General features: G+C 50.1%; 1 long non-coding RNA gene across 2 annotated transcripts; it reads right to left on the bottom strand.

The window, feature by feature from the left end:
* Positions 1 to 321: 321 nt before the first annotated feature.
* LOC125700188 (uncharacterized) lies at positions 322 to 25,754 on the bottom strand. Of its 2 annotated transcripts, none has more exons than XR_007379805.1 (4): positions 25,672 to 25,754; positions 20,084 to 20,175; positions 15,426 to 15,663; positions 322 to 2,921 (listed from the first exon to the last, which is right to left on the bottom strand). It is a non-coding gene; the product is annotated as an uncharacterized LOC125700188 (long non-coding RNA). The 2 variants fall into 2 exon arrangements; XR_007379804.1 differs by having other exon boundaries at positions 322 to 1,447.
* Between the last annotated feature and the right edge of the window lie 71 nt (positions 25,755 to 25,825).

Here is a 25,825-nt window from a genome sequence, read left to right as displayed (position 1 = left end):
CAGGGATGGAGCAGGGATGGAGCAGGGATGGGGCAGGGATGGAGCAGGGATGGGGCAGGGATGGAGCAGGGATGGGGCAGGGATGGGGGAGGGATGGGGCAGGGATGGAGCAGGGATGGAGCAGGGATGGGGCAGGGATGGGGCAGGGATGGCTGTCCCACTCCAGGGAAACCACAGCAATGGTCAGAAACATGAGTTTTTGGAAATGAAGCATTACCTCTAGGAACCACGGGGCTGAGCAAGTTGTATCTCACGTGGAAAGGAGCAGATTAAAACAGTAAGTTTGTTGCTGCTTAATGGCTGCGGATCAAACCCTTCAATATCCTGCTGCTGGCAGTCAGAACCAGGAGCTCTGGCAGAACCAGGACCCTGTGAGGTGCCAAATCTGAATACCAATGTGTTGGATCACCAAAGGAGAAGTGAGCGAGAACAAAGGCTTTTAAGGCAAACTTATCTTGTTTCCACCCTGTCTAGCTTGAAAGAAGTTAAAGACACAGGGCACGTTCCTCAAAATGTCACATATTTAGTGAAATCAGTTTAAGGACAGAAAGATCAGAAATGATAGGAAAACTCCCCTCAGCCAACTCTAAAGTACCGCATCACTGCTGGTGTGAAATCTCTCCTGAACTGATCAAAGCAAACTGCATTTCATCTTATTCTGCTCCCTGTGCCCACCAGGACCATGCAGTGCCACACAGTGCTGCAGTGCATGGCAGTGATGGCCATATAAGAGTCCAAATTTCCTGGCACATGCAAAAAAAACCCCAAGGAATTGGATGTGACAGCTTTAAAGAAGTGGTAGCTCAGCACAACTCGGAGTACTTCAAAAATCCCAGAAAGTAGTGTGTAGTTATGCATCTACAAAGCATTTAGGCTGATGACTCAAAATATTCATTGATTTGAAATACGCTGAATGCATTTTGCATGACTGTGTGTATAATGTTTGTTAGTTTCGTAAACACATGGAGAAAGCACGGAGGTACAGAGCCGCTTCTGGAAACAAATGGCTGAATGACAGAGCCATTCATTCACATGGGCAAGGCGAAGCAAAGGCTTCACTGCTTTTATTTGGTTTTACTCTTATACAAGTAATGATTTAGGAAATGTTCATTATCATCAACACTCTCATCGTGGTCTCCAATCTGCAATCCCACAAAGGAAGCCTGCGCTGCACAGAGCTGGCTCTACCGGGTCGCTGAAGCTGAAGTTCCTTAAGTATTCTCTCCATCAAGGACATTATGAGTAATAAGAGTAGCTGCAATTGTGGCTTTTTCGAAAGTGCTCTTAGCAGTGTGTTCTAGAAAGGCTATTTTAAAGGTCATATTGCTGAGCCCATGGCGCGCTGCCTTGGCGAGGTGGTATGAAGCGAGCGCGTTTCAGCTGGCATCTGGTTCAGACTGTATTTTCATCTGTAGAAATTGAAAAATTCTTGGAAGAACTCCACAGCCTACAAAAAAAAAAAGTTCTTCTTGAAAACAAGTTACGAGTTAATGATAATTCCACTCAGGGCAGGAAGGAAGGGCTTAGGCTGGACGGCCCCGGGTGGCTGGGAGGACGCTAACCACGGCTCCGCTCCCGTCCCAGCCCTGCGGAATGGGATGAGTGCCCCATGCCAGGAGATAGATGGATTAACCATACCCCACAGAAGCGAACTGCTTTTATAAGCACTGTGTAATTCTGAATATGTGAAAACTTTCTGACTGGAGTTCAAATCCAGTTTTTCCTCTAATACATCCCTAGAAGGAACTTCAAATATTAAATCCTGAGAAATGTAGACGAAACCACGTAAAAGCTGCAGACATCCGAAATATGCACAATGGGATCCCTTATGCTGAAGACACAGTGAAACATTCATAGCCATTACAGTAAAACCCAAATTCTGACTTGTTCCTGCACTTAGCTGCAACCAGATTACAATTCTGGTTAGAACATCCATCTGCCTAAAAATAAACATTTGTAATGACCTTAATGAGCTACAGAGCGATCTTGTGTTGAAGTCTTTTCATGGGAAAAAAACATGTCACTTTTTGGAAGGACCTGCTGCAAATCCCACGTGAGGAACAGCCTGTGGTCCTGGAAATAACCAACACGGAGCTGTAAACGTATGGAGGCAGAGGACAGAATCATAGAATGGCCTGGGTTGGAAGGCATCATCCAGATGCATCCCAGGTTGGAAGGGCCCTCGCAGCACCTCCAACCACCCCCACCATGGGCTGGCTGCCCCCCAGCTCAGGCTGACCAGGGCCCATCCATGGTTTTGGGCACCTCTGGGGATGGGGCAGCACAGCTGTGGGCTGCAGTGCCAGCGGCTCACTGCCCTCCCTGCACACGTGGAAGACAGCTCACATGAATTATGACAGGTAGAGGCAGCAAGAGCGCTTTGTAGCTCTGAAGCAGTCCTGCCAGGTGCCGCAGCTCTGTGCCTGCAAACCAGGCACCTGGCACAGCCCCCCAGGGAACGGCTGGGAGCAGTGGCTGTGCTCATCCCACTGCCCCTCGGCCAGCAGCGCGGGGCATTGGGCAGCGATGGCACCTCAGCGGGGCTGGAGGAAATCCCACACTCATAAATGTTTCATTGCACTTCTGAAAAACAGACAGCCACTTTTTAGCAGTCTATGAAACAATATTGTAAACAGTTCAACTATTCTCCCCTCTGGTGCTGGAAGCTGCGAGAACAATGCGCATTCAGGGACAGAGCTCTCAGCCTTGGCTGCTCGCTAATCGCCAGCACGGCCACGGCGCGACCCGCCGCTCCGCTGCCACAGGGAAGGGACGTCGGGGCTGCGAGGACTGACGTGGCTGTAAGGTGAACAACGGGCAGACGGGGTTCGGGGTGAGCGATGAGCTGCAGCTGATGCCGGCAGCGGGGCTGATCCTCGGAGCCGGGGAGCACGAGGCACCGGGTGTGCTGAAAAACAAAACTGCAATAAAACGGGCAGATGGTCCTGAAGGAAGGGGGGAAGGGGCACAGAAAGGAGGAAACGAGATATTAAAAAATGTAAATGAGAGGGAAATTATAAAAAGCATAAAGCTCCTGTCCCTCGGGGAACAGCTGTGTATGCTAATCCCTCCTGGGCTGCTCCTTTTGGATCTCCCTTCCTTCCTTCCTCCGTCCCTCTCTAATAGCTCCCTTGTTCCTGCTGGACAAAACTGGCCCTTTGTGGCTGCTCTCAGAACAACATTAAAAACAGGAATAGGGAAATTGTAAACAGGAGGCTTTTGGCCTACAGGCCAAGGCACACACCGGCCTCTGAGGTCTACTTCATGCTAAGCAAAGAAACAGATCTTTGTTGCTGAAGGGATTAGGGCTGCGGGATTTCTGAGGCACGGCGGAGGCATTCAGCTGGCCTGAAGTAGGGTCTTTGTAAAGAGATACCTCCATTATAGATCCGCGAGCGGAAATCGTTCGTGCTCTTTATACAATCTGGGTAATGCGATATTGTTGGGCGGCTGAAGGGCTCTGGTGAAGCAGGGCCCTATCTACTCAATGGCAAATTCTTCGGCAGCTAAATAGATGGTGGTATAATTACCTTTACGGGCGGGGGGAGAGGGCAGCAATCCATCTTTAACCCTTAGGTGCTTCGTGAGAGCAGCCACAGCGAGCCAGGAGGAGTCTGCCCACACAGCGCAGTCACTGCGGGCTTCCAGATGAGTATCCACCACTCAAGGCAGTTTAATCTCAAATTCCTCGTGAGACAGTTATGCCCAGCATAGAACATTCATTGCCTGTGTTCCTTCAGACCACCTCTGCTCTGTGCCCCATGTGTGGTGCCAATAACCGCTGCTTGGACAACCTGCGGGCTCCCCACCAACCCCACCAAGCCCACCAAGCCCACCGTACCACCAGGGGCTGAGCTGAGGTGAGCCCATCTGCTGGGCTGCGGTTTGGGGAGGATTTTTTTGCTTTGTTGTAAGAAAAAAAACAGCTAACTCCTTCGTGGTGAACAATAGCTTGCAGTCAGGTTGGCAGTAAGGCGACCAACCGGCTATACGCAGCTATTCTAACCCCACCTATATCCAAGTGTTATGGATCTTTCCATGGTTAACTTTAATTAAACTACCCAGCTGAGCATAGGAGCCATGGGAACGGCACATACAGCATTCTGCAGCACCAGTGGACTGGAAACCTCTCCTGGAAAGCAGTGGCACCGAGCAGCCAAGCTGTCTCCATTGGTACAAACTTTGCATTTCTATGGCGCAGTACATCCCAAGGTGGATTTTTACACTTTCTCTAATAACAGCTCATTTATTTCCCACCCCCCCCCAAAAAAAACTGAGAACATCTGAAAGCAGGAAAGTAAGTTTGCTCCAAAAAAAGAGCAGAAGTCGTGACATTTAGATAGGTTGCAACACTGAGATGGAAAAGCACATCTGAAATCCTTCCCATTGGGACAGGCTGACCTGCAGCCCTCAGGCCAGGAGCTATTCTCTGTCCTGGCACTGGGAGCAGCCCCAGCTCCATGCTGGGCAGCCCTGCACTGCAGGATGGCAGCAGAGGGATGTCCCCATTCTGGGCTGCTGCAGCCTTGCAAAGCCACGAGCTGGCTGTGTTTGAACGGAGTTCATGACAACCCATTGACATGAGGCTTGAGGGCCAGTAGTGCACACACCACCAGTCACAGCCTCCCAGCAGCACTCACCAGCTTTATCTGGGTAGCTCAGAAATGTGTTGTTCTGCATTTTGAAGAAATATCTGGCCTGATAGTGAAAAAAAAAAATTAGCATGCTGTCCATGTTTTATTTCAGGCACTGCCTACCTCTCAGCCTTCCACCTTTTTGGCTCTGATTTCAGACTCTCTTCCCAGGAAAATGTTTGTAAAAATAATTTGCTATAATTAGAAAAACACTTCATTGAGAATTCATTGCTGGAAGCCCGTCCTGCAGCTCAACACTGGGAAGGCCTGGGATATGTTATGGGTCAGCTGAGAACCACCGTGATGCTGAAGTTTGTTTCAGAAGAAATATCTTGGAGTTCTGGCTCCTAGAATCCAATGCACGTGTGATGTTTGTTGCATCAATGAAAGCATCCTCAATTGCAGGTTCTGTACCTGCTGAGGAGCCCAAATCCAAGCAAGAGGGGCAACCACAACCGACCATGAGATTTCAGCAGTGCTGCTGTGGAGGCTGGAAGCACCACATCCTTAACACACCTTTACCTGGGGACAGAACGACTCCAGCTCACACCACTCCTTTATATTTACATTGCTACCATTGGCTCTGTTGTTAAAAAGGGAGATGGCAACAAAAGCAACCCTGCAGCAGAAGCCTCTGAGCCGGGATTTGGAGCTTCCTAAACTCCCTTCAGCTCTGGGACCTCTCAAACACAGCAGAGCAGGCTGGGGGCTGAGCGATGGCAACGCTCTGACCAATTACAGAGTAATTAAAAGACCAGTGTGGGCTCCACAGAGAAAGCGTTGCACATGGACTTTAATTATGATACCACAGTCTTGCCAGAAAAACACAAAAGAGGATCTCAGGCGGCTCGGAGGATGCATATGGCTTGTGTAGGTGGAGAAAGCTAAGAGACTGTTACTTTGGGTAGGAAGTGGATTTTCTCTCTCCTATAATCTTGTTAAATTACCCTGTTTTTAAAGCAATGATTTATATCTCTCTCTTCAAATCCAGAGGGGAAAAAAAACAAACCCTCTCTAAACAGCAAGTATGTGACGAGCAATACATTTTCACTTTCATTTATCCTCATATTGCAAAGTTCACTGAGCAAACCCGAAGTGTTAAAGGAAAATGTTGGGGAGGACTGGTTAGAAAGAAAACCTCCACTGAAATGAGATGGAAAACAGATTTCCCGGTTTAGGTAAGTATCAGAAAATAATACATAATGTTAGACATCTGAAAAAGGAAGTAGGAAAATATTCAGGAATTTGCATAACCATTTGCAGTCTGAGCAGAGCAGACAAAAACAGCGTCGGGAGCAGTGAGTGCGTGCAGCAGGCGCTGAGCAGGGCAGCACTGCGTCCCCATCCCTGCTCTGCCCCGAGCATCAGCCGAGCATTCTGTCACTGCAGCCCATGAGCTCCACTGACAAACAGCAATAAACTGCGTTTCTGTTCCACGTGCCCACGTATATCTGAGTGAGATGTCCCAGATTCTCCTTGGTGCTGCAGAGGTTGGCCTTGCTGGGAGTTCCCCCTCCCTTCTACACCAGTTTTGCAGCTGGGTAGGTCTAGCAGCTTCCGTGGGGAACCATCTCTTAGCAACGCTCACAAACACAAAATAGAATGAAAAACCACATAAACCTGAGGGGGAGGCAGCCAGCAGCCCACCTGCAGCAGGTGGAGGGCAGGCACCAAGATTTAAACTGACAGCCATCAGTTCTTAGCTTGGAAGAGAAGAAGAGCACCTTTATCCTCTTCATGGGGCTGTTGGCACTGCACTGCAGTGCTGCGAGGGCACAGCACACCTTCAGCTGCAGCACTGCCCCCAGGCAGGAGGATCCAGCCTCATGGGAAACATTTGTGCCCATTGCTGCAGCAGCTGCCCCTTGCTCACAGGCAGGGCTCAAATCACCCCAAAGGCTGCAGCCCTCTGCCTGCATCCTCCCCCCTCATTCTGGTGGGCACGACAGGGCACTGCCCAACTACAGAAGTCTCTCCACCCAGCATCCCAGCCACCTTCCCAAAGCACTTTTGTGCTGCCACAGAGCACCACATCTTCATTCTGCCCCGGCAGTTCTGTCCTGTGACACACATGCCCCTCGCAGTGTCACCAGCTGTGACAACAGACAGGAGCCACGTCTGATGGTCAAAGGGAAGTGCTGACATCAGCTCTGCTGACCGACTGCTGCTTCCTCCAGGGAAAACGAACCCCAGCACCAGGAGTGTTCCCACAGCAGCCCACGTTGCTGTCTGTAGCACAGTGTGGGAGAGTACAGTAAAACCATTTCTATTTCCAGCCCTTGGGTGAGGTGAGTGGAAATCACAGGGTCCTGGTTCACACGAAGCCAGCAGTGACCTCCCCAACACCATCACATCCTGCAACAAGCAGGACGGAGGGAGAGCAGATGCTGGGGAATCCCACTGTGAGGTAACCTTCCCAGCAATATTTAGGGAAAATCAGGAGGAAGACAAGGCACTGAACGCATTCCTTGCACCAGTTGTTCTCTAGAACACCAGCCATGCACTGAGGTTTGAGACCTCCACAGCAGCACAGCACACGGTGAAGGCTGACCCCAGAGCTGCAGCGCTGTGACTGTGGATGATTGCCCACAGCAGGGAGCACAGCAGGGTGCCCTGTAAGGTATTGCAGAAAGGCAGAATGAGGAGTTCTGCAGCAGTGTCTGACTCCCTCTGAGCAGCAGCCCCAGAGATTATCCGTGTTAATAGAGCTGCATTTGGTGAGCTGCCTGGCTGGGAGGAGGACTGACTGAGATCCAGTGCACTCCACAAATTCTCTAGCAGCAATCAAAGGAGGAAACACCATTACATCTAAGTGTGAAACGCATTTCCTGGCTCATACATGGCCAACAACAGAACTATGGGCTGCTTCTGTTCATGAAGGAACTCCCCAGGCAGGAACCCGTCAGCCCTGCTCAGACACCTGCTTGCTTTTCTCAGAAAATTAATTTGGTATCCCAGAATTTTTGCTTCCATTTGAATGCACAGGCCTGAAAACTCCCAAAATGGCAACACAAATCAGCAAAGCCATTGCTCTGTTTCTCCCAGAGCACATCCCTGCCCTGTTTGCTGCAGACTTGGGACCCACTCCCTGCAGCAATGAGTTGCTTCCATGCCACCTCTATGCCCACCAACATGTGAGCTTTTTAAAACAGACAGAAAGAAGCAGGAAAATGGTGAGAACAAGAGCCTAATGAACGTTAACAATCATATAGCTCACTCATCTGGGTTTCCTCCCAGTCTATGTAAGCACAGCAGAGTCCCTAGATGGCACATGAGGCATCCACACAGACAGTCTGCTTCACCTCTTCTACAGCCTACAGACAGACCCACCGCCTTTTCTCATGAGGAAAAGTCCCTTTCCCTCAACAGAGATGGAGCTCTCCCAGGCATGGACTGATGGTCCTGCGGTAGGAGGTAGGAAGGGAAGAGAGCAAGATGCTTTTCTGGGAAGAAAAAGAAGCAAGAGGAAAGAGCCGTCAATAGAGATGAGCCCGATTGCCTAGAAGGCTTCCAAGGATGGCAAATCATCTCCTGGTCTGGGAGCTGTGGGCTGCTAGGGATGACACCTCCAACCTGTGGAGATGACAGCAGATCAGAGCTGTGATTTAGTTCAGACCCCGGCCCTCCCAGACAGCATAGAGCCAGCATCCTCCCCTTGGCAAGAGAATGGGAAGTGTGGGTCTGGAATGAAGTTCATGTAGGAGCACACAGCTGCGGGTGCCTGGGAGCAGGACGGGAGCTCTGCAGGCACTGCTGCTCAGCATTAACACCACTGCTGGGAGCAGCCCTGATTTCGGCACTGAAAGTGTTACATAGAACACGCCATAAAGTTCCTCTGAGGCTTTAATTTCTCTCCCCCCGATCTTCCTTTGATTTTTATTCCCTCCTTCCCTCTTGTCCTTTGAACTCTTAAAAAGGCACTTTGAAGACATGTCATAAAGCGGTTTCTTATTCACCATCTCCTCTTTGATGCTCGCACTCCTCGGTATGAACTGCAGCCCTGCAGGATGTGGAACCAGAGGAGCCGAAAGCCGACACTGAGGAGACGGAGCAGGAAAGTAAAAGCGTGGATGCAGTTTGTCAGTAAGCCTCCAAAGCCAGACGTAGAGCACAGCACGCAGCAGCCATACCCCCATCCCTGCAGGGCCATGCAGAACTCGGGGCCAGGGCAGCTCCAACAGGAGGTGATGGAGAAAAGACCCAATCCCACTGCTAGGTACAAGATAGACTGCGTTAGGAACTCCATGCACTGGGTCTTCTGTTTCAGTCCTGCATCACCTGCATTTAAACAAACCCTGGTGCTCTCTTTCATAGCTTCATTCTGAAATACGGGAGGAGGAGATGTCCCAAAAGCAGGGCTCAGTGGTTGGAATAAAACCTTTATCCAAGTCTTAACATGGCTTCCATCCTTAATGGATAGGACAAAGCAAATTAAAAGAAGCAGCCTCAAATCCAAAAACTAACTGAGGAAAAAAAACTAAAGATGAGCCAATGCAGGCAAATAAAAAAACCTTATAGGTTATAGTCTCATGCGCTCTAAACCCTGAATTCTGACTGCCTCTGCAGACACTGAGGTACATCCCAGGTGGCTCTGTTTGGGATGGAGGTGTCCCTGAGGGCTGTGCTGGGCAGGATGGGGACAGAGCCCGGTGACCCACCTACACCACACGTGCCAGGAAGGGTGGTACAAACATGTTTTACTGTTTTACACAGTAGACATTACTTGTGATTTGGGAATGGGACAGGAGGCTGTTGGGTCTGCCTGCCAGAGAAACACCACAGAAAGGGTTACAGACAGCCATACAATCCTGCATCCACAGCTCCTCATAGTGAATCACTGCTATAGGATTCACGTTGGATATTTCCCGAACCAAGCAGACAGTTCAGCTCCTCTTGACCAAAGCTATGATGAGCTGTGCATTCTGTGTTCACCAAATTGAGCTCCTTGCTGGAAGTCCCACCAGCAGACAAACAGCAAAGATGCCAGCAGAAGGAAGAGGATGCAGAGCACACTGCCCACACAGCTCCTACCACCCAGGAGCACCACTTTGCTCCAATCCCACTTTCCATACTGAAGCATCTCCCATATCAAACAGCACAGCATTAAAGCCCAGCTTAGATGATGTTTTTTCCCTCCTGAGTTTTTCTCTGAATTAGAACCGGACATTTCTGCAGTGAAACTCTTTCTGCAGAGCTGGCCTCCATGGCACAAAGCCACTGATGGGAGCCTCTCAACTTTACTTAACCTCTGTGTAGAGAATCGCATTAACTCATAGCAAGGAGACCTCTCAGCATGGGGGGAACAGATGTTTGGGCAGGAGCTACACCATGCTGAGTCCATGGTGTTCACTGGGGAGGGGGGCTGGAGTTGGTTTGGGTTTGGTTATTTTTAATTGCTGCCCAGTGATAGGAGTTATTCTGAAATAAGCAGAGCTACCTGAGAACTGCCTGATGGGCTTTGCAAATACTGTTCTCTGGGTATGTTTTTCCTTTTTACCTGCAAGACCGATTTAGTGTGGTTGTGTGTGTGTGTTTTTGCTTATTTTGTTACAGTCAAACCTCTGTTCCCAGATCTGAATGCAGATGCATCTGGAACAGGAAACTAACGCGCTTCCAAACCTCAAACTTTTCACTTTAAACCTGAGATAAAGAGGAAACTTTGTTTTAAAGACAGATGTATCATAACAAAGGACAAATGTATTTCCAGAGAGGCCAAACCACAGCACTCCTGAGAATCCAGCACCTCAGAGAACCAGCAAAACGTGAAGAGCTGCAAGGATTCCAGTGCACGTACTGAGCTACCCCTGCTTAACAGCCGGGCAGACGCTTCCCACGCACAGCGCAAAACCGCAGCGTTAGCGGGAGGTAAAGGCCTCGGATAACATTTGTGCAGCACTCTGACACAGAAAGCCCCAAATTCCCCTCTATGGCTGCAAAGTCTGACAAAGACATAATGGAAATCAGCTTCCGCCCGACAAAAATGTCGCTCTGGCACACGGACAAGTCCGCAGAAACTTTCCGGCCTGCCCTCCAAGAGCAGCACTGCCATTTCCATTAAGCGCCTGGAAGCACAGAAGGCATCCGGAACAGAAGTGCACTCCCAGCAAGAGCAGGCATGGCTCGGTGCTCGGAAGGCTCTGCACAGCCATCCCAAGGCTTCCTCCAGCAGGAGCGGGGATCTGCCCCAGCACATCGGCAGCCCCGTGGCTTCCCATGGAGAGGAGCCCACAGGTGGCCATTTGAGAGCATCTGCTTGGAGCTCTCTAGGGAGCATCCTTCAGAGGAGGCTCCACACAGAGGTGGGCTGGGAATCCCTGTAGCATCTGGAGCTGTGGCAATCTTGGGAAAGTTCAAATCCAGATTGGAGCTCTACCATGAGAGAGCAGACCCCAAGTGCCAGCGGCACACCGCACCGGGCAGGCAGGGGCAGCAGGAAGCAGCGCTGCACTGCATGCAGCACCCCAAGCAGGAGATCCCAATGCTGCCCAGCCCCACGCAGCTCCCAGCTGCCACCAACAGCCATACTTCAGCCCCAGCCCTGAAGATGGAGCACAACCCCTGTGCACATATCACAACAAACAGCTCTCCTCTCTGACCTGATCGTGTGGACGCGAAGGTTACACTGCTGCTCATGCAGGGAATTTACGAGAGAAGAGAAATTAACGTATGTTTGCTGTGTTTTAATGAAGCTGTACAGCTGGAAGCAGGCGAGGAGCCAATGCCACGTGACCACACAGCACTCCTTGGGCTCCTTTCATGAATCTCCTCTAAAGGATGCAGTTGTCCTGCACGACATTTTCTCCCCCAAACTGAACTAATCAATGTCTGCTACCAGTTATCACGAAGGGAAGGGGAACAACGCACGCTAGGAAGCTGTTGTACATCAACCACTCTGTTATAAATATGCTGGAGATACAGCTATACACAGTTCTTTATTCCACCATTTATCTTTGTGCGAGCAGAAAGGCTGCAAGCGATGAGTGCCTGCTGCAGAGAGCACTCCTAAGTGAGGTTATTGCGTTCTTGAGTTAAGCCCATTTTTCTGGTTTCCATGCAAACACCAATGAATTTTAAATGGGAGCATTCATCCAGGGCCTTCCCGTTCAAAGGCAGCATCTCTCTACATGGGGGTAACAACCATGCATGGCAGATGAGCCCAATGGCTTTCCTCTGTCTCTCACACCGGGCGTCCCAAACTCACTGGCAGCTCACAGCCCAGGTACACACATCAGTCACTGCAGCTGCTCTCACAGGCACAGAGTAGTTTCTGAATGCAGGACTATGAATGCCTGCATCTCTACACACGCATACAGGTGTGTGCCCACAACCAAAGACAACAGGAATGTAAATATGCTTTACACCTAATTATGGAAAGTACTTTGGCAGGAGGCGACCAGAGGCACAAAGAGCTACTATTTGGTAGCCGTCTCTGTTCAGTACACAATCAACAATATTTAGACAGAACAGGCCAGTTCCTTCCTTGCAAGGTAGCTTCCTGCGCCTGGCAGCCCCCGAGCAGGCTATAAAGTGACCTTATGTTTAAGGACAGCTTCAAATTAAATAAGCAAAGGGAAAACGCACCCACTCGCTCTGCTGGCAGCTCCGCTGTTGTTTCAAGGCATGTCAGGGAGAAAAGGGAGGAAAACAGGGAGGAGAACAGCAGTGTGCAAAATAAAAGTTGGCATTAATCCCACGGGACTTTTGGTTTGGGTTCTGCCTTCCTCACACCCTCCCCTGGTCTGGTGCCCTTGTTCCAGCCCATGTCGCACATCACTTCTGAGCGTCTACCTCTGCAGTCAAATAGAGCTTTCACTGACACTCAGATGCATGTGCAGCGATTCAAAAGCCTTATTTTTATGTTTTATAGTGCTCCCACCTGAATAAATTCATTTTAAGTGCCACTTTTCCATTTGTGGATTATGAAATGCTGGGAGGTCTACATGCCACAGCCAGGTACCAAAAGGTAACGCATTACATGCTGCATGGGTCTGCCAAACACAGCAACCATCACAGAATCACTGAGGCTGGAAAAGACCTCAAAGATCCCTAAGCTCAACCTCAACCCACCCCACCATGCCCACTGACCGTGTTTCCCAGTGCTACATCTCCACTCTCTGAAATACCTCCTGGACGGGGACTCCCCCACACCCCTGGGCAGCTGTGCCAGTGTCTGGCTGCTCTTTGCAGAAGAAATTGTTCCTGATATCCAACTTGACCCTTCTCTGGTGCAACGTGAGGCCATCGCTTCTCATCCTATCACTAATAACAACTACAAGGCTCTGTAGAGCTCCCAGCCCCACAGCCCCCCTAGCATGAGTGGAGAGCAGCCCTGGACCCACAGGCAGGTGGGCAGCAGTGGGCTCAGCTCATGGGGCGTTGGGCGAGCAGCCTGGAAAGCTGAGAGGCCAAGGGGCCAAGAAGCGTGACATGGACTGGTGGAAAAAAATCACTAATACGACATTTTTCCTAATCCACCCACCTTCCTGCTCCCCTCCAGAGCAGAACAGCTGCATTACAGCAGGGATTTGTCAAGCCAGGGCTGGAGCCACGCAGGGAAGGGAGAGCTCCTAACACCCATCAGCACACACCCGGCTCCCATCGGGGCTGCTGCTCCACAGCACCACAGTGGGGACACAGCCAGCATGCTGTCAGGCCTCTGCCTCCTCTCTGCAGACAACTTTTGGTGCTGATAAATTTGAATAGTGTTGCAAGCTTAAAAAACAAAAACAAACAAAAACAAAACAACAACAACAAAAAAAACACCAGCCATAAATATGAACCTGGTAAGAACAAGGACCATTGGAAATGTGGTTTGCTCCCCACAGCTTGCCTATGCCCCTCAGTTATAATCCATCCTTAGAAGTGATGGCCTTAATCACAGAGTGATTGCTACGGTGTCTCAGAGCATGGAAGGCTGCAGGCCCAGAGAACAAAATGCTCCACATGCAGCGAACAGATCTGCAGCTCTGCCTGCAGTGTGACCACGCATTGCCCTGTGCAACATATCAGCAAGTTCAGCATCTTTGTAAAGGATTTGCCAGGCTTAAAATCCTGGTCACACACAGCCCCAGATCCAAAAGTATTGGAGTAAGCTTGCTTCTTCCCATTCAGCATACCTCAGGTTTGCTGTCTTGCACTGTAGCTCTTTAGCAACAAAGAGCAGGGCTCAGTTCATTCCAAAGCATCTCTGAGCACTTCTGGCTGGGGAGGCAGCAGCACGGGGCTCCTTCCTGCACAGCCCAAAACCTCACAGTAATGCAAGGAGAGAAGCACTAGGTGGCAAAAAAAGCCAACAGGTCCTCATTAGTCACACTCAGAAAATGAGCATTAAGGCATCCCCAAATTGCCCACAGCACCAGCTGTGACAGGAGCCAGCAGGACCCCTCAGCACTACGAGGTTCTGCTCCTGCTGAAAGAATGGAACCAAGAGCTCACTAGTATTGAAAGCAGAGGGCAGAAAGGGGTTAAACCCCCAAACTGTTACTGAAAGATATACATTCCTGTGCATCGCTTCCTTCCTGGTATTTGCAGTATAATAAAGCATCAAAATAAACAGTAATCCCCAAAAATGGGTCTGTATCCAGATGAGAAACATCTGCAGCAGCAGATCAGCAGATCTTCCCTTTTCCTGGGCAATTACTTGGACAGCACTATGCTCTCATAGGTAAAATTACTCTCCCGACCTCTTCTATCACTTCATAAATCAGATCAGCGTTTTTGGAAGGGAAGTAAGAATCGACGAAGCCCTGTGGATAAATGAGAGCAGAAGATCCCACAGTGCTGCTCAGGTGCTCAGGGCAGCTGCTCCCACTCCTGGCTGCGCTCACCCAAATGGATGGGGAGCAAAACCCCTCAAACTCTTTAAATTTTAAAGCAAGAGCATAATTTTTCCCTGTATCCAAAGGAATAGAAGGGTAGGATTAGAGCAGTGCAGTAACTGTCTGACTTGTTACCAGAGAATAAACAAGGACCGTCTCATTAATTTTGGAACCACTACTGCCAATTATGAAGGCATTGTGTTTGCCATACACATTGATTAGAAAAGCTGTTTATTTGAACTAATAAGCAGAAAATGAGCTGAAATTGTCTTTTCTTTATTTTTAATATGATAAATGGAATCAGCTATGAGTACATCTGTTCTGAGCCTCTTTCCCACAATATGTTCTGCCTGAAAAATGATCCCTGCTGTACCAACATCTCGAATGAATGATTGTCCCCGAAGCATCACCTACAGAGCATACAGTGGTGTGTGGTTCGATCCTCATTCTGCATTTAGTCCATCAGCTGAACCAAACTGCACTGCAGAGAGGAGAAAACAGGCTGCCATCTACCCAGCCCATGGTGGGACCTGAGCCTAGACTTGCAGACACCCCTTGGCACACTGGCATGGTTCAGACAGGTGGGCTCATGCTGTCCAGGCCCTCCAGACTGAGCTGGCAGTGGTTCAGGGACCCCCTGAGGGCTGTCACTGCAGCACCAGAGCTCAGAACTCTCAGGTTCAGCGGTCCCTAGCAGCTGGTTTCAGAAACCATCCCATGCACCAGCAGGGAGGAGCCAGAGGTCCACACTCAATGCTTTATCTTAACCTCAGAACTACTTTCCCTCTCCTTTTAAGTTTTTCAAAGAATTTTGTTGTTGAGCAGCTTTATCTCTCAGAGCTTCCTCCCAGCAGGAGAAGCCCCGGGACATTCTGAGCAGCAGTTCACATACAAACCACTTCTGGTTTAGAAAAGGTGTCCAAAAGGTAAAAAACAAAACAACCAACAGACAAATGAGCGGCCGTGAACCCACCTGTGCCACGCAACAGCCCCATCACTCCAGGCTCTTCTTCTGCCAAGGCAGCTGCAGCAGAGGGGAAGAAATGCCAGCAGATATCCAACACCTTATTTTAGGCTGTAGGAAGTCATTTTGCTTTCCTGAGGAGGGGTTCTTAGCTGTGTTTGGTGGGGTTTTTAGGGCAGCCGTGGTAAAGTTTCTGCATAAAGGAAAAGCAAACAGCTGAAGGATCCTCCCCGGGCTTTGATCCTCCCTGCAGAGAGCAAACCATGAAGTGTTTGTTAAAATCCTAATCCGATTTAAAGCAGCTTTGGGGAAGGAAGGGTGGCTGCCGGTGCCCCACCAGCCGGGGCTGCTACAGCCACGCTGCACTGCCTGCAAAAAGCAGCAGCCCCTACACAGCTCAGGATAAAATTCCCATCAGATACAGCTCATCTGCAAGCGGGGGTCTCTCTTTGGGCGCCCTTTTTCTCCCTGCAGCACAGATCCCTTTCCCAGCAGAGGCAGTGCTCCAGGCTCTGGCCAATTACCAGCTCAGGTGTCAGAGCTCCATGCAGCCCCCTGGTACCAAAGCCCCCATCTGCAGGTTTCGTGGGAGAAAGGAGGCTGTATGTAAATCTATTTATTTCTACTTTATTTTAAAACTATCATTTCAAAGGGAATCAGCATCAAGCAATCTACATAGAACAGATACAGCTCTATATACTGATATTCCGAGTGAATCGCCCATTATTTGGGCACAACAAAGCTCTGATCCCCTGCCAGCCCCCCACGTCCTCCCTCACACAGCAGGAAGAGGTGGCACTGACATTGTGTTCTGACTTCACCAGAATGTTCCACACCAGATAAAGGAGCAGCCCCAGGCCCAACTGCCCACTGTGTCTGTCCCCTGTTGAACCACAGAATCATTGAGGTTGGAGAAGACGTCTCAGATCCCCAGGCCCAGCCCCATCCCACCATGCTTACTGACCACGTGCCCCATTGCAGCATCTCCACGGTTCTGGAACACCTCCCAGATTGGTGGCTCCCCACCCCCTGGGCAGATGGGTGCCAGTGCTGACCTCTCTCTGGAGAAGAAATGCTTCCTTATATCCAACCTGAGCATCCCCTGATGGAATTTTGGGCCATTATCTCTCATACTATTGCTGTTACCTGGGAGAAGAGGCTGACCCCCACCATGCTACAGTAATTTAAACGTCCAACAAGAAAAGCACAAGTGTCAAAACAGGCTCCTACTGCCCTGACAGCCCACACTGCTCCCATCCATCCAAGTGTCCCACTGGAAGCCCTGGTAGGCAGCCAGGAGGATCGCTCCCTCTCACAACACATCCACAAGTTGTTCAGCACCCCCCACTTCTTTATGTCAGTACCTCAACAACAACTGGACCTGTTTTGCTGTCAATAAAGAGCATCAGTCTTTGCTGGGGGACAGCACAGGAGCACAGCAGGCACAGGCCACCTGCAGCCCCCACAGCAGGGCAGCCCCGACTGCATGGCATTCCAAGGGGAGAACACAGGAACTCGAGTGATTTAAGCTCTTGACATCTGGATTCTGTCACTGTAACAGGATAAAACAAAGCTGAGATCCAACCTTCTTTGGTCAAGCGTGGATCAGAAGATGAACTTGCACATTTCCGCTTGGCAGGCCGTTATTTTCAATACATACAACCCCCCAAGCAATTCTCAGGAGCACAGACCATGACGTGAAAACCAAAGCCAAGCAGATCGGGATGGGGAACATGTTGGTAATAGGGAGGATTTTGGGAAGAGCTTCCTTGGCTGGAGCCGACAAGCAGAGGTTTTGCCTTGGAACTGCTCATAAATCCCAGCTCCAGAAAAGCTTCAGGGAATCAACGTGGTCATTCACACAGCAGGAGCAGCCCGCGTGCTTCGGGAGGCAGGTGTCAGCGCTGGGAGATGGGACAGCACAGCTCTCAAGGGAAAAATGCTCCTTCACGTGCCAGCGTTCATTCAGCCATGGCTGCCGCTCTCCCATTACTGGATCCCAGCATCAAATGTGGTCTGAGGAGAGTTTTCGCCTGGCAATCGATGACTTCATATTTTTCAGAAAATTTTAGGAGGCGGTAGGAAAGACAACACGAGGAACTCCCCGGCCATTCCAAGAGCAACTTCTGAAGAGCAAAATGACCTTTACTTCAGTAGAATGTGCTTATGCAGCAGGAACGTTACATTTTTTTAAGTGATCCCTTTTCAAACAATTAAAATTCACACCCACACCATATGCAAGTACGCAAGTCAAAAGGCTCTGCTTTACATCATGCGCAGCACTTTTAAATGACATCTCCTTTTTCCAGGGTGGAAAATCACAGTCAGCATTTGTATATAAATATTATTACACAGCTTGAACGTACAAGCCAGGAAACAGAGTGCTGCATGACAACGTGCTAAAAATTCCTCGCTGCATTTTTTTTGTGTTAAGAACCCAGCAGTGTTTGTACAGCCATTCCATTGTCACGCACGGCGTTCTGCTCACAGCAACAGCCCCATCCTAAAGGTGAATTATAAGGGCACGTGGGAAACGCTCTCCTCGCCCTGTGGCAGTGATGCACTGCTCCCCCAAAACCCCTGAGCACACTGCCACGCGTGGTAAACCCCTGGCTATGAGCTCTGACTGCCTCTGAACAGGACTGCTCCAGGCTGTGTTGACACACATCCTCTTTAAAGTAATCCATCTTAATAACAAAGTGGGTTGTATCAGGCTTTCAACTGCCACAACCTTCTTTCATAGCTTATGAGTGACTGATGGGGCCGATAGCCAGGACTTGGCTTTGGGCTGGGCTGAGATGAAGCACGGGATCAGCTGACCATGCAATAACTTGTTCCTGTCCACTATGTTTCTTCTGGGAGATTCTACCTTGCTATTCAAAGAGACAGAAGTTTAACAGGCCCGGGCCTTTGCATCTCCTGCCAACAAAGGGCATAACCCAAAACTGAGGTCTTCAACCTTCAGTCTTTTGAATCCTAATCCTCCCATTTCAAGCGGTGAACTTGAAACTACTCCACTGAACACCAAAAAGTCAGAAATAACAGCCCTGGAAGTAAACTAAGCTTCTATGCTGACAAGCAGAGGTCTTAGGTTGAACTGAACTTCCACAGCTCCTGTAACCCAGAGCCAACAAGACCTTACTTTGTATAGCAGCTTCTCTTCTAATTCCCCATTCCTCAAGCATTTTCTATCTGCCACATAGATCTGAAAAGCTCTTACACTGCCCTGTGCACAAAAGCTCATGTTGTGAGATGTGCACCAGGACTTCGGCATGCTTTCCCTCAGAGGAACTTCACCCTCACATCCCATCACTCTCGATATTTGACCTATTTTTGCCCACACGCATCACTAAGTCTTTGTGTCCTCATTGGGTTTTCCTGTCAGAGCAATGACTGAATTTCTCCTTAATTTGTTCCCTTCACTCCCAATGACACCTCAGCCCAACAAAGTCCCTCATGGCAGATGTGTGTCAGCTCACTGGGGCACGGCAGCAGCCCAGTGAGGCTGGCACTTGTCTACAGTCTCCCAGTGCAAGCAGGAGCTGGGGTGAGGAGGAATCTTCATGCCAATCACCCTATCTTACTCACAGAACAGATAGCTGATGAGGGGCAGAAACAAAGGATGCTGCAGCTGAGATGAGTCCATCACATGCACTAGCCAGTGGGAGCCAAATGAGATGCAGCAGAGGACAGATCTGAGGTGCAGGGAAATATTTGTACCTGCTGAGGATGGTTTGTCAGTGAGCTCAGGTTGGATATTAAGAAATATTTCTCCCCCAAAGGAGTGGTCAGCACTGGCACAGCTGCTCAGGGGATGGGGAGTCACCAACCTGGAGGTACTGCAGAACATGGGGATGCGGTCAGTGAGCACAGTGAGGTAGGCTGGAGTTGGTCCTGGGGATCTGAGAGGTTTTTTTCCAACCTGAATGATTCTATGGTTCTATGAACAGAAACAAATTTCTCAGGGCCAGCCACCAATAGGGCAAAAAAGGCTGCCCTGGAAGCACAGCTGCACATAATGGCTGCAGAAGACAGCGGCATGCAGGGGTGTGGAGGGGTGCAGCATTCAGCAAAACACGGCTTCAGAATCTGCCTGCTCACCTCATCACACCAACAGCCCCAGGCCTTCTCCTTTCTGAACATCCTCCTCCAAACCTTAATGTCAATATTGCATTCAAAGAGTCAGCAGTTTTCTTTGGCAGGGAGGTACAAAGCTGACCACTTCCTACCTCCAAATGGCCCCAGCTTGCACCACAGCTCCACGCAGCGTGCTCCGTTCACATTTCTCAGAGCACAAAGGAGCCCCTGAGCCCCATTCCTTCCCCTGTCCATGGATCGATGCGGTGCTGCCCGGCCTCTGCTCCTCAAGGTCAGGAAAACAGCGCATGCAGGAGGGAGCTAATATTAATTTCTAATGCTTATCTGCCTTTGTTTGTGAGTGAGAAGGACTGATTGCTGCACACAGGAAATGCATCGTCTGACACCCCACTGCCCAGACTGCCCATCCTGAGGATCCATAGCACCACTGCCTCGCAGGGAAGAGAACCCAGAGGAAAGCCAGGAATGGGGAGAAAGAGAACACAGAGGCATCCAAAGATCTCATAAGCAGCAAAGCATGAAGGAAAAGCTTTCTGAGATCTGTTAAAGGCAAATCATTAAACATTTACTTTTCTTCCTGTTGTTAAGGTTCCTCGTTACTGCACCGTCCACCAGGCAGAGCTGCAGCAGCTGGGGGTGTTCACAGCATTAGGGCTGCTGGCTGAAAAGGGGAAAAAAAATAAGTAAATGTAAATCCTGTGAAAGGTGACAGGTCAAGCCCCCAAAGAAAAGTTGTTTCTAAGCATTAAACAAATCTTTTGAAATCGTGTACTTTTCCAGTCTGTAAGTTCTTATTGATTATAAGCCAGCTATTTGCAAAGCCGGGACAGGAAGAAATTAGTCAGGAAAATATTTAAGTGTTAGAATACGGTAATTACATACAAGGATGCGACTCCAGAGAGCCCAGCAGTGCTCCACAGGTGGGCTCCATCCGCTCCCATTGCAGCGCCCAGCACTGCAGGGGGCACAGAGCCGCCCCATAGCACAGCTGCTCTGGGAGCTGCACACCTCGGCCCCTTCCTTCTGCGAGGAGGGCAGCTTTGTAATCTCACCTGGAGCGAAATCAGGGCTGTGAATCATTAACAGCTGCTATGAGCTATCTGCACACATCGAGTCAGAAAGCTGAAAATGACGGCACGGGGGTTTAAGCCAGGGCCACATCAAACTACATTCATGCCAGAGGGCAGAAGGAGCTGTGGTTAAGATATGCAGTTAATCATCCCCAACCCTGCGGACACAGGAAAGAGCTGCAATATGGAAAGCTTCTACTATACAACGCATTTTAAACCTTAACCTCAGAAACGCCAGGAACTGGTTAGCAAAAACACTGTTACTACCACAGCAGTTATGTTGTAGCTGAAAGGCTACAATGTTCATGCCTCTGAACAGTCAGTATCCCCATCTGTATCAGGTAGGATGTATCGACCTTATTCCTGTCAAAATAAAGGCGAATTTGCTGTCTGCTTTACACCCATTCACTGCAATACACATGCAAAAACGAGGTGATACTGAAGCGCTCGCTTTGCTGCTCATTAACTGCCTTATTTCTCAATGGGGCCTTGCAGGGAAAGTCACACAGGATTTGAGGAAGGAGGGACAGCTTTCTGCTCCAGGTGGGTCCAAGCACGGCACGGGGCACAGGCAGGAGGCAGCAAGCTGTCCAGGTACCCACTGACAAGGGCCCACTGCTGGAGAGCTGAGAACAATCCCAGTAGTGGATTTTCCAGGATCACAGCGCCCTGCAGCAGCGCTGTGAACGCCACGAGCTCTGTAGCACTGCTCCACAGTCACGGTGGCTTTTAATGCCAGTATTTTTCCACAACGCTGCTTTGTTTGTCAGGTAACACAATTTTCTCTGTATGAAAATTCATTTTCTTAGTCATGAGTAAACAGACAGGTTTTGGAGGAAGAGATGCCAGCAGGTAACAGGCGGCGAGCCGCTGTTCCCTTGCACTTACACACTCAATAGCCCAGCTGCCCCAGAGCCACTGCCCTGCTCAGCCCTCAGCACGCTGCCGTGGCTCCTGGGCACATAGGAACAATGGGAACAGAAATGCTTCCACCGCCCTGAACATAGGTTTGCATTTGTTCGTTTTGTTGCTAAAAATGCTCCAGTCACATGGGAATGCCTGGGAATGCAGCCCAGGAATTTTGTTTGTAAGCAGAACTGCATTTCTGGAGATTATTGACCTGAACTGTAAATAAATATTCTGAAAAATATTAGAAAGGCTCACGATTTATGGTCCTTGAGATCATCTTTTCAATCCCAAGCAGTTGGCAGGGTTCCCCACAGCCCCTCATCCATCTCCCTGCGGGTAAACAGCCCCATTCCCCTGCACTGCTACTGAGCAGATCCAGCATTGCGTCCAGAGCCTATGATGGCAAAATCCGTATCTCAGATTCCCAGAGTTCTGCCTGATAACACACTTTGTTGCTCTGCCAGTTGGGCAGCGGCAAAAATCGCAGCAGCTTCAGCAGAGGATCCTGTCTGCTCATTACTGCCAGCCCCTACCTTCCTCTCCACCTCTACCCCTGCAAACTACAGCTATGCACAGTCACGAATCTAAAAACCTTCATTCCTGTAAGGCACCAACTTCTGCATTTGCCATTTTTCATCTCAGTGAATTGCAAATGCCTCTGCTCTGCTGAGGTCAGATCTTGAGACTGAGAGAAAGCATCACCCAGGCTGCCATCCGCCAAGAAAGGAAACAAATCAGAGAACATCTTCAAACTGGCAACGTTTTGCAAAGCAAATGCAAAGACAGCGTGCTCAACTGGAAGGAAGGATGCCAGGCAAGTCAGGTAAAAGTGCAAAAACTAAAGAACTGTAATACTTGATCCTGCAGAAAACATGCATGCATCAGGCTTGCAACTGAATAATCCCAGTGCTGTGACTGGGAAGTGTATTGCAGCACTTGCAGCTAACTGCACACGTCTGGAGAGGGAGGAGTCCTTGGCTTGAGCAGTGAGCAGTTACATGCTTTGGGGCTTACAGGTCACACGGCTCTTCTGCTCAGCTCCATGGAGACCCCATAGCCTTCATTTTATATTTTATGAATTTTTATCCGGTTTTGCTGAGCTCATGGTTTAGTTAATGGCATAGGTTTGGTTACTGCAGTTGTTCATAAACACTAAATTATTCATGTAGAACCAGGTCAATAGATATTAAAAGCTGAAGCAAATTCCAAAACAGAAGTCAATGGTGAACTACTGCAGAAAGCAAAGTGCTGGTGTAATGATTCCATCTCAGAGACAGCCCTCATAGGCTGCCATGAGTCAGCTGCAGGCACTGGGAGCCACCTGACATCACCAGCGAGGGGACGTGCCTCAGAAAACATTTCCCTCTGGGGACACCCCAGTGTGCCTCAGGAGCCCCCAGCCTGCCCTGAGGCGTTGTGTTCCTTCTTCTCTCTGCCTTCCTCTTCTGAGCTCAACCTCCCAGCTCACCCTGCGGGCGAACAGAACTTTGTTTGGGTTCTGGTTTGCTTGCTTGAAATCTGCTCCTGAGGAAGTGGCACAGAAGCACACACAACAGATTGCGGTTGCAGCGCCAGTTCAGGACTGAAGGGCATCCCCAGACCAGGCTGTGACATCCCTGTTGGCTGTGAGCCCATGCCTTGCAGCAGCAGATACTTTAAATCCTTGTGCTAGAGCTCAAAAATAAGAGCCAATGCCTCCACAGCCAGGTAAAGCCACGGAGCACGGAGCCTTCCCCTACCAGGGAAGGAAGGAAGCGGAGAAGAGTCAGTGTTAATTATGTAAAATAAGATGTGACTTCAAGGATGTGAGTAATGTCTGGGTACAGACAACAGGTGCCTGATAGGGCAGCAGGAAGCACGGAGCTTTCATCCGCACCGCAGCAGCGGACAGCTGAGATAGCAGCTCGTGTCACTGAGATAATGACATTTAGTCACCTCCAGGGTGGACTGTGGAGGAGTTTGGAGCAGAGGGGACACTGCTGCCTCATATCAGCAAGCCAGGCTTTGGACAGCAGCCATACACAGCAGTGTTTCAAAGCAAGATAGAGCCCAGCACCTCTCTTTCCCATTGCATTACTGTGGGAACGGGTCTGGCACTGCCCCTCACCCACAGCAATACAAGGTCTGCTCCAGCCATCCCTGCTGGGTCGCACAGGGGAGCTCACAGAAGCAGTAACCCCTGAGGGAGCAGCCCCACACCAGCAGTGCTCAGCCCTCACACCCCTCCATCTCAGCACACACTTTTCTGCCACCTGCTTTGTGGCACTTAAGCTCAGCATCTCAGCACAGCCCCAGTTCAGGCTGTGGCAAGCAGGGTCACACACCAGTTGTCAACACAGCAGTCACCATTTTGCCAGTATAGTCACCATTCCCATTTACCTCCAGCTATCAGAGAGGCCCATAACTGCTGTCAGCAATGCGATAGAGGAGCGCTCTCCTAGTGCCCATCACACAGATATTTGACACAATACATCAGTAAACATCCCAACATTTCCTACTCTCCCTATGGCTAGAATCCTCACAGGGTCAAACCCACCAGAAGCACATGGTGCCACCCAGGGTGGATTTTGCAGTTCGGGTCTCATGGGGAAACGATTATTGCAACTGTGATCTGCCTTCACCATCACTGTACTAATCACTCAACACAGAAATCAGCATTCATACGTAAAAGCTTTTAGTTCAGTGATGTTTGGCTCTCACATTGCTGCAGTGTTACTGCAGAACTCAAAGCAACGTTCGAACCTCCCATGGAAACAAGGGCCAAGAAGCACGGTGAGAAATCAGGGCAGGTCTGGTGCTCAGGCCTTTCATCGTTGAGCCGGCTTCATGCAGCAAAAGGTAATTCTTGAGGAATTATAATTCCATCACGCTGTATTCTGAGGGTCTCCCTCCCAGCTCCTTAAAACTGCATTTCCTTCTATTGCCCTTTACTTGCTAATTTTCAAAACCAGACAGAATTCCCGACCTTCAAAAAGCACACTGTAAAGCCCACCAATAACAAAGCAAGCCATGAACAGCCATATTCTCTGAAGAGAAAGCATCAATCCTGTGTATTTGAGCTCAGTAGTGTTTTGAGTACGGCTCAGATAATTCTTTAGAGATTCCCTTTCTTCTGTCCTTTCCTCGTCAAACTGCGTCTGCCCACGACCCACAGCTGCTGCTCCCCCTCGGAATGATGTCTGTCCTTAGAGACAAACATGCACGCAACCAAACGATTGGTCTTTGAGCGCACGCTTCCGTAGGGAGAAACCTTCCCAGGAGGCGGATTGCAGTAAGGGGCAGCGCTCACACCGGCAGTGCTGAACGCGGACCTTCCCTCACTGCGGTGTGAGCTATTAAATGCGTGCTGTAAAACGACAAAGAGGTTGTTGTGTACGCTGAATTTTACTCTTCTCACATATTAAAAAATACATCATTATTCCTCGTGCGTTTTTCCTGTAAGGCAATGTGCTCCTGAGGGAGCAAACGCCAGCCCGGGGCCATTCCGCACCAGCTGAGAATTGAAGGAGGGTCTCCATTTCCTGAATAGGATCTGAAGCACGTAAGGGCAGAGCGCGCAGTCAGGGCCAGGTTTGCAGGGGAGCCCCGCACCTACCAGCAAGCAGCTATTGTTTGCTGAAGACCATTCGAAAACCTGATCCGGGGGCTGCCTTACACTGCACCCAGCGGGGCTGACAGCAGCCTCGTCAAGGAAACGGATGCAAAGCTGAGAGCGGCACCGCGACGCCTCGCTTCCATCGGGCGGGACCACATCTCTGAGGCGCTGCGCGAACTGCACAGCTCTGCCCTTGGTCTTCTCAAAGGAGAAGAGCCATGAAATAAATCCACACGCCACGTATGTAACGCAAACGTAGCCTCAGCTTTTCCTTGCTTTTTCATACCGATGATGCCAGCACGACACGCAAGCTGCTATGTACGAGCAGAAGAAGGTGCGTGTGCGGTACCACCGCAACGGGCCGCAGCCCGGACAGCACGGCTGCCCCCAACCCGCTCCGTGCCCGCGGCTACGGGGGGGCCGGGGCCGCCGCTGCCCCCCGCCCTGAGCCGCCGTTACCTTCAGGCCGGGCAGAGGGCGCGGTACGCGCGCAGCTGTCACCGCCTGCCCTCCATTCACAAAACGACGAAATAAATAAATAAGCGGGGGATGGGGACACGCGAACAGCGAGCGAGAGCCGTACCCGTCCTCCGCGGCTCGCAGCCAGTCTCTCTCCAGCCCCCCATTCATAAAAGGGAGCCGCGCATGCGCCGTGGCGCCTCGGTGCCCACCCATTCATAGAGTAGGGAGGCTGCGCCTGCGCAGTGGGGGCCGCTGCCCTCCCATTCATAAAATAG

Source organism: Lagopus muta, chromosome 14 (genome assembly GCF_023343835.1).
Source record: "Lagopus muta isolate bLagMut1 chromosome 14, bLagMut1 primary, whole genome shotgun sequence".
NCBI lineage: Eukaryota > Metazoa > Chordata > Aves > Galliformes > Phasianidae > Lagopus > Lagopus muta.
This window is presented reverse-complemented; position numbering and strand designations above follow the sequence as displayed.